This window comes from Bos taurus, chromosome 12 (genome assembly GCF_002263795.3).
Source record: "Bos taurus isolate L1 Dominette 01449 registration number 42190680 breed Hereford chromosome 12, ARS-UCD2.0, whole genome shotgun sequence".
Lineage (NCBI taxonomy): Eukaryota > Metazoa > Chordata > Mammalia > Artiodactyla > Bovidae > Bos > Bos taurus.
The window spans coordinates 15,720,881-15,728,496 of record NC_037339.1 but is presented as its reverse complement, the minus strand read 5'-3'; the positions used below and the strand labels follow the sequence as shown (position 1 = coordinate 15,728,496).

Below are 7,616 nucleotides of genomic sequence, written 5' to 3'. Positions count from 1 at the left end.
GTAGCAGAACTATCAAGAGTATATACCTGCAACATAAAAAGGGAAACTTACATCACAGTTGAGTTTTGTCTTTGAAAGTATAAAAATCATAACCTTTAAAAATTCCTTGGAACCAGGGACTTAGTCTCGTTCAGTCTGTATTCCCAGTACCTCCTAACACAATACTAGCTCATAGCAGGTATCCTGGAGAAGGCAATGGCACCCTACTCCAGTACTCTTGTCTGGAAAATCCCATGGACGGAGGAGCCTGGTGGGCTGCAGTCCATGGCGTTGCGAAGAGTCGGACATGACTGAGCAATTTCACTTTCACTTTTCCCTTTCATGCATTGGAGAAGGAAATGGCAACCCACTCCAGTGTTCTGGCCTGGAGAATCCCAGGGACGGGGGAGCCTGGTGGGCTGCCGTCTAAAATCGACTTAGCAGCAGCAGGTATCCAGTAAAATATCAATACTAACAAAGAAATGAATCAATCAGCATTAAAAAAAAAAAAAAAAGTAAAAACAAAACCCATCAGCACCACCTGGTGGACAGCCTTACCAGGATGCATCCAAGGTTCCTGGCATCAGATGGGGAACAGACACTGAAATTTCTGTACGACATGGATTTTAGCGGCTATGGACTGTCAGGCACGCTGTGCTAGAAGCTGTGTTTTGAAGCTGTGTTTGCAAACCACGTACACTTTTGACTTAAATTCAGGTGAGGTTGGTGGAGATTATTGGGACTGGGGGGGAGAGAGGGAGAGGGGGAAAAAAACGTAAACAGTGACAGACGTTATTTTCTTGGTCTAGAAAATCACTACAGACGGTGACTGCAGGCTTGAAATTAAAAGATGCTTGTTCCTTGGAATAAAAGTTATGACAAACCTAGACAGCTTATTAAAAAGCAGAGACATCACTTTGCCAATAAAGGTCTGTATAGTCAAAGTTATGGTTTTTCCAATAGTCATGTATGGATGTGAGAGTTGGACTATACAGAAAGCTGAGCACCAAAGAATTGATGCTTTTGAAATGTGGTGTTGGAGAAGACTCTTGAGAGTCCCCTGGACTGCAAGAAGATCCAACCAATTAATCCTTAAGGAAATCAATCCTCAATATTAATTGGAAGGACATGCTGAAGCTGAAGCTCCTATACTAGGGCCACCTGATGCAAAGTCAACTCATTGGAAAAGACCCTGATGCTGGGAAAGATTGAGGGCAGGAGGAGAAGGGGGAACAGAGGATGAGACAGTTGGATGGCATCACTGAATCAATGCACATGAGTTTGAGCAAACTCTGGGAGACAGTGAAGGACAGGGACGTGAGGCATGCTGCAGTCCATGGGGTCAAAAGGTGTCAGACACGACTGAGTGACTGAACAAAGGGGGAGCTGTAGTTCCCCCAAGCCAACTCTTGACACTACCAGAGTATATTTGAGAGATATAAATCTCAAAAACAGACTTTGGCAGTTCCCCACAAACACACATAGCAAAAATTGTTTTAATAACCTAGCCTCAAATTTTTCCTTTGTATTTCAAGAGATTCTTGGGAACCAAACATAAGAGTTCTTTGGCACAACACTGTAAATCAAATATACGCCACACACACACACACAAAGCTTCTTGGAGAGCTGGTAGCATCCTCTGTCTTTCTATTTCCTTCCTATACTCCTCCCCAACTCACTGAGAATCTTGCTGTTGCCCCCTGGTACTAGTATGGGCTTGGCCTCTCTCTGCCTGTCTTCAACTTTCTCCATCCACATTGGGGGCAGGGTTAGGGGGAGGCAGAAACTGCCATCTGGTCATCTTCCACTTGCTTACTTCCTATGGGACCACTGAACAGAGGAAAAACCACCAAGAACCAACCAAGTTCTCTGTGTCCCAAGCCTCTTCCCCTGGAGCCCCTTTGTCCGTCTTTCCCACCCCCTTCCCAAGAGCCTGGCACAGGCCCCCAAGAGACAACATGAAGAAACACTCCTGAGATGCATGGGGTACTAGGGAGTCTTCAGGCTTGGTGGATACATGGGGCTTACACAATCCGGTGGTCCCTCTTTGAGAAAAAGCATGAAAGATTCTGAATATGAATTGAGGAGCCAAAGGGAATATTTACTCCAAATGGGAAAAGATTTCACAGAAAATTACTGGGGCCTCAAAGATCTGGGTTCTTTTCTCCTGACTCTGGGACAACTGGCCAGAAATGCCTACACAGAAGTAGATCTCAGGGCTTCCCAGGCAGTCCAGTGGTTGAGAATCTACCTTGCAACACAAGGGACGCCAGTTCGATCCCTGATCTGGGAAGATCCCACATGCCATGGGGGCAAGTAAGCCCAGTGTGCCACGACTACTGAGCTGACGCTCTAGAGCCCATCCTCTGCAACAAGAGAAAAGCCATGGCAAGGAGAAGCCCACACACCGCATAGGGGAGTAGGCCTGGATTGCCAGACCTAGAGAAAGCCTGCGAGCAGCAACAAAGACCCACCACAGCCAAAAAAATTAAATAAATAAGTAATCTTTTTTTTTCTAAATGAGAATAAAATTTTAATAAATAAATGGCTTTCCACCTGGCCTCTTGGGCCTCTATGCACATCCAGAGTCCACTCAGAGTGGCCAGAGAAGGTGAGCTTCCTTGTCACACTCGTGCCCTTGACCTCAGACCAAGTCCAGGCACCAGGACTCCGTCTCCTCCTTCGCCCCCTCCCTCTCCAACAGTACCGCCGCGGAGAGAGCAAAGGAGCGGCCCTCCAGCGTGCCTAGGGGTGTCTGTCCTGAGGGCCAGCCCTGGAGGGTTCACTCAGGATGCCTCGTGCACTCACCACCCTGTCAGCCCAGCCTGCAGCCTCACACACCTGATCAGCTAAAGGGTCTCAGCTCCGGGAGCCTCAGACCCTGCCTCTCTCCATCTTAGATACCACCCACCCGCAAGCTCAGCATCGGGCCCAGGATCCGGGAAAGGATGCTCCAGGGTTTTCACAGAGGTTATAAAAATTACCTACCATTAAATAAATAACAGAACAAAATAAAACTCTGCCCAGTGTTTGCCGCCCCTCCACTGCCTGGGAGCCCTGGGTGGGTGGGTCGGGAGTCTGGCCTGGCAGGCGCCAGCGACTCCAGGTCCTGGAGCCTGTCGTCCCCAGTTCCCACTTCAGGGGACACCCGATGCAGGTGACCGTGACGCGGATAGTAAGGAAACCTCCTGCCGTTGAGCCCCAAGATCTCCCTCGCCAGGGGAGGCGTGGGAGAGAGACGCCCAGAGCACGTCCAGAGGTTCCGGACTCCCTGCGCCCCAGCGCCGCTTCCAGGGGCGCCGGGAGGACGGGGGCGCCACTGTAACCATGGTAACGGGACCAAACAAACTCCGGCGCCGGGATTCTGTGCAGGAGCCGCGCGGCCGCCCGGCTCGGGTAAGAGCTGCGAGCTTCCGCCGTCCCGCGCGCTCAGACAGACCCGATTCCTCCCCGTGCAGCCCCGCCAGGGAGTGGAGAGCAGAGTCCAGGGGTGGGGGACGAAGAAGCGACAGCGCGCTGACAGCTTTGTGCCTTTTCCTTTCTCTGCTCTCCCTTCCTTGGCCTTTCTCCTCCCAGCTATGCTGCGCTTCTCCCCTTTGTGAACCGCGGTGTGCGGTCAATCGTCGCTGTTCCCTTGCTAAGTTGTATCCGACTCCTTGTCCCTCACTCTATCCTGGACTTTGTTCAAGTTCATGGCCACTGAATCGGTGACGTCACCCAACCATCGCATCCTCTATGCGGTCAGATACTTCTGCCAATAAAGGAGGGCTGGGTCCCTTCCACTCCAGACAGCCCTGGCCCTGAGTTCAGGGGAAAGTGCTGGGTGTGTTATACTGTTTTCAGCCTTCATGGACCAGTCAACTAAGCAGGAAAAGAATTCCCCATGTCCCAAATTGCAGCCTTGAGTACACATCAACTCCTGTGACCCAAAGCAAATGACTCCGTTTCCCTGTGTTTCTTCCCCCACCCCTGTGTCCCCTCCTCTAAAGTAGGACACCTATGGCTGATTCATGGTGAGGTTTGACAGAAAACAAAATTCTGTAAAGCAATTATCCTTCAATAAAAAAGTAAATTAATTAAAAAAATAAAATAGGACAGAAACAGCAGCCCTAACCTTCCAGAGTGATGGCCCGGAGTGGCTGGGGCTAGTGTTCCACAGGCTCTCCTCTACCTGTCGTCACAAGGTCACCTTCTCTGAAAGTTCAAACCTGAATGCACTGGAAACTCTATTTCTTTACAAAAGGCCTTAAGAAATTATGTTATAATGAGTGCACTGGGTGTCTATACTGCTGAAAATGGCACTGATCAGTCTAAGGGGGGGGTGACTGTCACTTTTTGACTTCAGTGTTTGTCCCCTGGCACTTTTTCACGTGGATCCCGGTCAGCCCAGACACATGGAATTCACTATCAGCCAAGAATCCTGCCAGTTAGTCAGAGAGGTTATAAACAGCTATGGAAGATGGTAACAATAGCAACAAGAAAGCCTTGTATTTGCACAGCACCAGAGAATACCCTGGATTCTTTATAGAAATGAAACTTCTTCTGGTGCTCCAGCTAGCTCCGGCTGAGGCTTCCAAAAAGCAGAGATGAGCAAAAGCAGAGACATTACTTTGCCAACAAAGCTTCATATAGTCAAAGCTATGGTTTTTTCAGTAGTCATGTATGGATGTGAGAGTTGGACCATAAAGAAGGCTGAGCACCAAAGAACCGATGCTTTTGAACTGTGGTGTTGGAAAAGACTCTTGAGAGTCCCTTGGATTGCAAGGAGATAAAACCAGTCAATTCTAAAGGAAATCAATCCTGAATACTCCTGGGAAAGACTGATGCTGAAACTCCAATACTTTGGCCACATGATGACAAGAGCTGACTCATTAGAAAAGACCCTGATGCTAGGAATGATTGAAGGCAGGAAGAGAAGGGGATGACAGAGGATGAGATGGCTGGATGGCATCACTGACTCAATGGCCATGAGTTTGAGCAACCTCCGGGAGATGGTGAAGGACAGGGAGGCCTGGCGTGCTGCAATCCACGGTGTTGCAAAGAGTCGGACATGACTGAGCAACTGAACGACAACAACAAAGGCTTCCAAGCCTTGGTTGGCAACCCCTAAGCTGCACCCAAGGGTCCCATCCTCTTCATCAGCTGCATCTTTGCAGTCTGAGCCCACCCACAACCCATCTTGGGTTTTTTCTCCATGACGTGAAATAAAACGAAGTGGATGGGGACCTGAAAAGTCCAAATCAGAAACTGTATTAGAAATAGTTAGTTAGTTTTGGCTTCATCAGGTCTTAGTTGCAGCCCTCAGGTCTAGTTGCCGCATGGCACGTGGGTTCTTAGTTCCATGACCGGGGATCGAACTGGAGGCCCCTGCATTGGAAGACAGATTCTTAACCACTGGACCACCAGGGAAGTCCCCAAATTCTGAAACTTGATAAGCAGTCTCCTGTGTACCTTTCTTCTTATATGGCTCATTCATTCAGTCCACAGACTCCAGTTGAAATCCTGCCACGTGCAAGCACTGAGCTACTGCTCAGTCACTCAGTCAGGTCCTACTCTTTGGGACCCCATGAACTGTAACCCGCCAGGCTCCTCTGTCCCCTCTGTCCATGGGATTTTCCAGGCAAGAATACTGGAGTGGGTTGCCATTTCCTCCTCCAGGGGACCTTCCCCACCCAGGGACTGAACCCACATCTCCTGTGTCTCCTGCGTTGGCAGGCAGATTCTTTATTCCTGAGCCACCTGGGAAGCCCACATGCAAGCAAGCATGCAGAGAGCAAGAAAAGAAGGGCTGAGGGAGCTGTGGGGGGAAGAGAACAGACTTGTTTCCAGATGACTCTGCACGTCCTCACCAAGGAGGCGACTCTGAGTTAAGTTTTAAAGGATGAATAGACTTCCTTTCCAGTGATAAGAAAATCCAGAAGCAAGGCTAGAATCCCCCAGAGAAATCCCTCTCTGTGAAGAGTTCTTGAATGTGTATACAGTGTTCTCCAGAAAATAAAGCAGGACTGTGAGCAGGAGACCAAGAAAAGACTGGGACACAGAAGCAGGGAGGAAGCAGGCAGGAGGGCTGCCCCGCACACGGCCCTGTGGCCTGGGCTCTGAGAGAGGCCTGCAGCACCCATCTGGCCAGCTGCTCCACGGCTAGCCCAATGGCCTGGCCTCTTCCTGAACTGACTCCCTAATGATAAATAATACGGGCTTCCCTGGTGGATCAGATGGTTAAAGACTGCCTGCAATGCAAATGTTAACAGGGCCTCCTTCTGGGCACCTGAAGGACTGACAAGAAAGATATGAGCCCTCCAGGTAGAGTTCTGAATGAATACACAGGCCTGTTGGAGAACCAGACTTCCCTGCAGTCTCCTCTGGGAAGGAGACCATCTATTTCCTATCGAACCTCCAGGCTTTTCTTGAACCATGAGACAGTGGAGCCCTGCCGTCACATCTTTGCTGATGTATTTTTATTGCTAGGGAGGACTTCCGCAGCTAGTTCTTCACCCCTTCCAGTCCTCCGCCAATGATCTCAGCCACTAGTCTTCCACCCAGGACCGGCTGGTCCCATCCTGCCTTAGGGCTTTACCTGGCCTCTTGACTTCAGCCTTATGTGACTCACAATCTCTGACTCTAGAAATGTTTGCCTGTGCTCTTCCTGTCCCATCAAAAGTAGCAGGTGCTGGTTTAAAAACAGAGCTTATTCATTTTTAATATGTAATCCCTCCAAACTCTAAATGAAACTCTAAATGTGGAGCCAGGCACCAAAGCTCTTCTATTTACTTTTTCAAATTATTTATTTATGTGTTTATTTTTGGCTCTGCTGGATCATCATTGCTGCATGTGGGCTTTCTCTAGTTGCGGCAAGTGGGGGCTACTCTCTAATTGCAATGCACAGGCTTCTCATTGCGGTGGCTTCTCTTGTGGAGCACAGGCTCTAGGGCGCCCGGACTTCAGGAGATGCAGCACATGGGTTTAGTTGTCCCGAGACATGTGGAATCTTCCTGGATCAGGGATTGAACCCGCATCTCCTGAATTGGCAGGCAGATTCTTAACCACTGGACCACCAGGGAAGTCCACTGTGCCGTCTTAGATTGATGTCTTAGCCTTTCAGAAGAAAGGAGTGTTTAGGCAGCACTCCCCAAGTCCGGAGCCTGCCTCTCAGCTCCAAATCATCAAAGATCCCCAGTCCTGCTTCCACCAGTGGGTATGATCAACTTTAGCTTTACATTGAAAGTGAAAGTGTTAATCGCTCAGTTATGTCCGACTCTTTGCAACCCCATGGACTCAGCCCACCAGGCTCCTCTGTCCATGGAATTCTCCAGGCAAGAATACTGGAGTGGGTAGCCATTCCCTTCTCCAGGGGATCCTCCTGACCCAGGGATCGAATCTGGGTCTCCTGCATTGTAGGCAGATGCTTTACTGTCTGAGCCACCAGGGTAATGTAAAGCCACCCAGCTTTACATTAGTTCCCAGCTATGGTCACACACATAGGACTCTGGGGCTACTCCAACCACATTCATGGTCAGTCTGTGTAAGAAAATAACCATCCACAGTCCTCACCCAGGTCATAATTTTCCGATCCCTCAGCAACAGGTGGAGTCCCGCAGCCCTAATCAAATCAGCATGTGCAAGAGGCTTTCTACAGG

The 7,616-nt window shown here is 49.5% G+C and overlaps 1 protein-coding gene across 3 annotated transcripts in view; it reads left to right on the top strand.

The window, feature by feature from the left end:
• The first annotated feature begins 3,075 nt into the window (after window positions 1-3,075).
• The window catches only part of ERICH6B (glutamate rich 6B), a 77,750-nt gene continuing 73,209 nt past the window's right edge, over window positions 3,076-7,616 (top strand). For all 3 annotated transcript variants that reach the window (XM_059892212.1, XM_025000030.2, XM_059892213.1), the window contains exon 1: window positions 3,076-3,375. The gene's annotated coding sequence lies outside the window, so the exon portion shown is untranslated. The remainder of the gene's footprint in view (window positions 3,376-7,616) is intronic.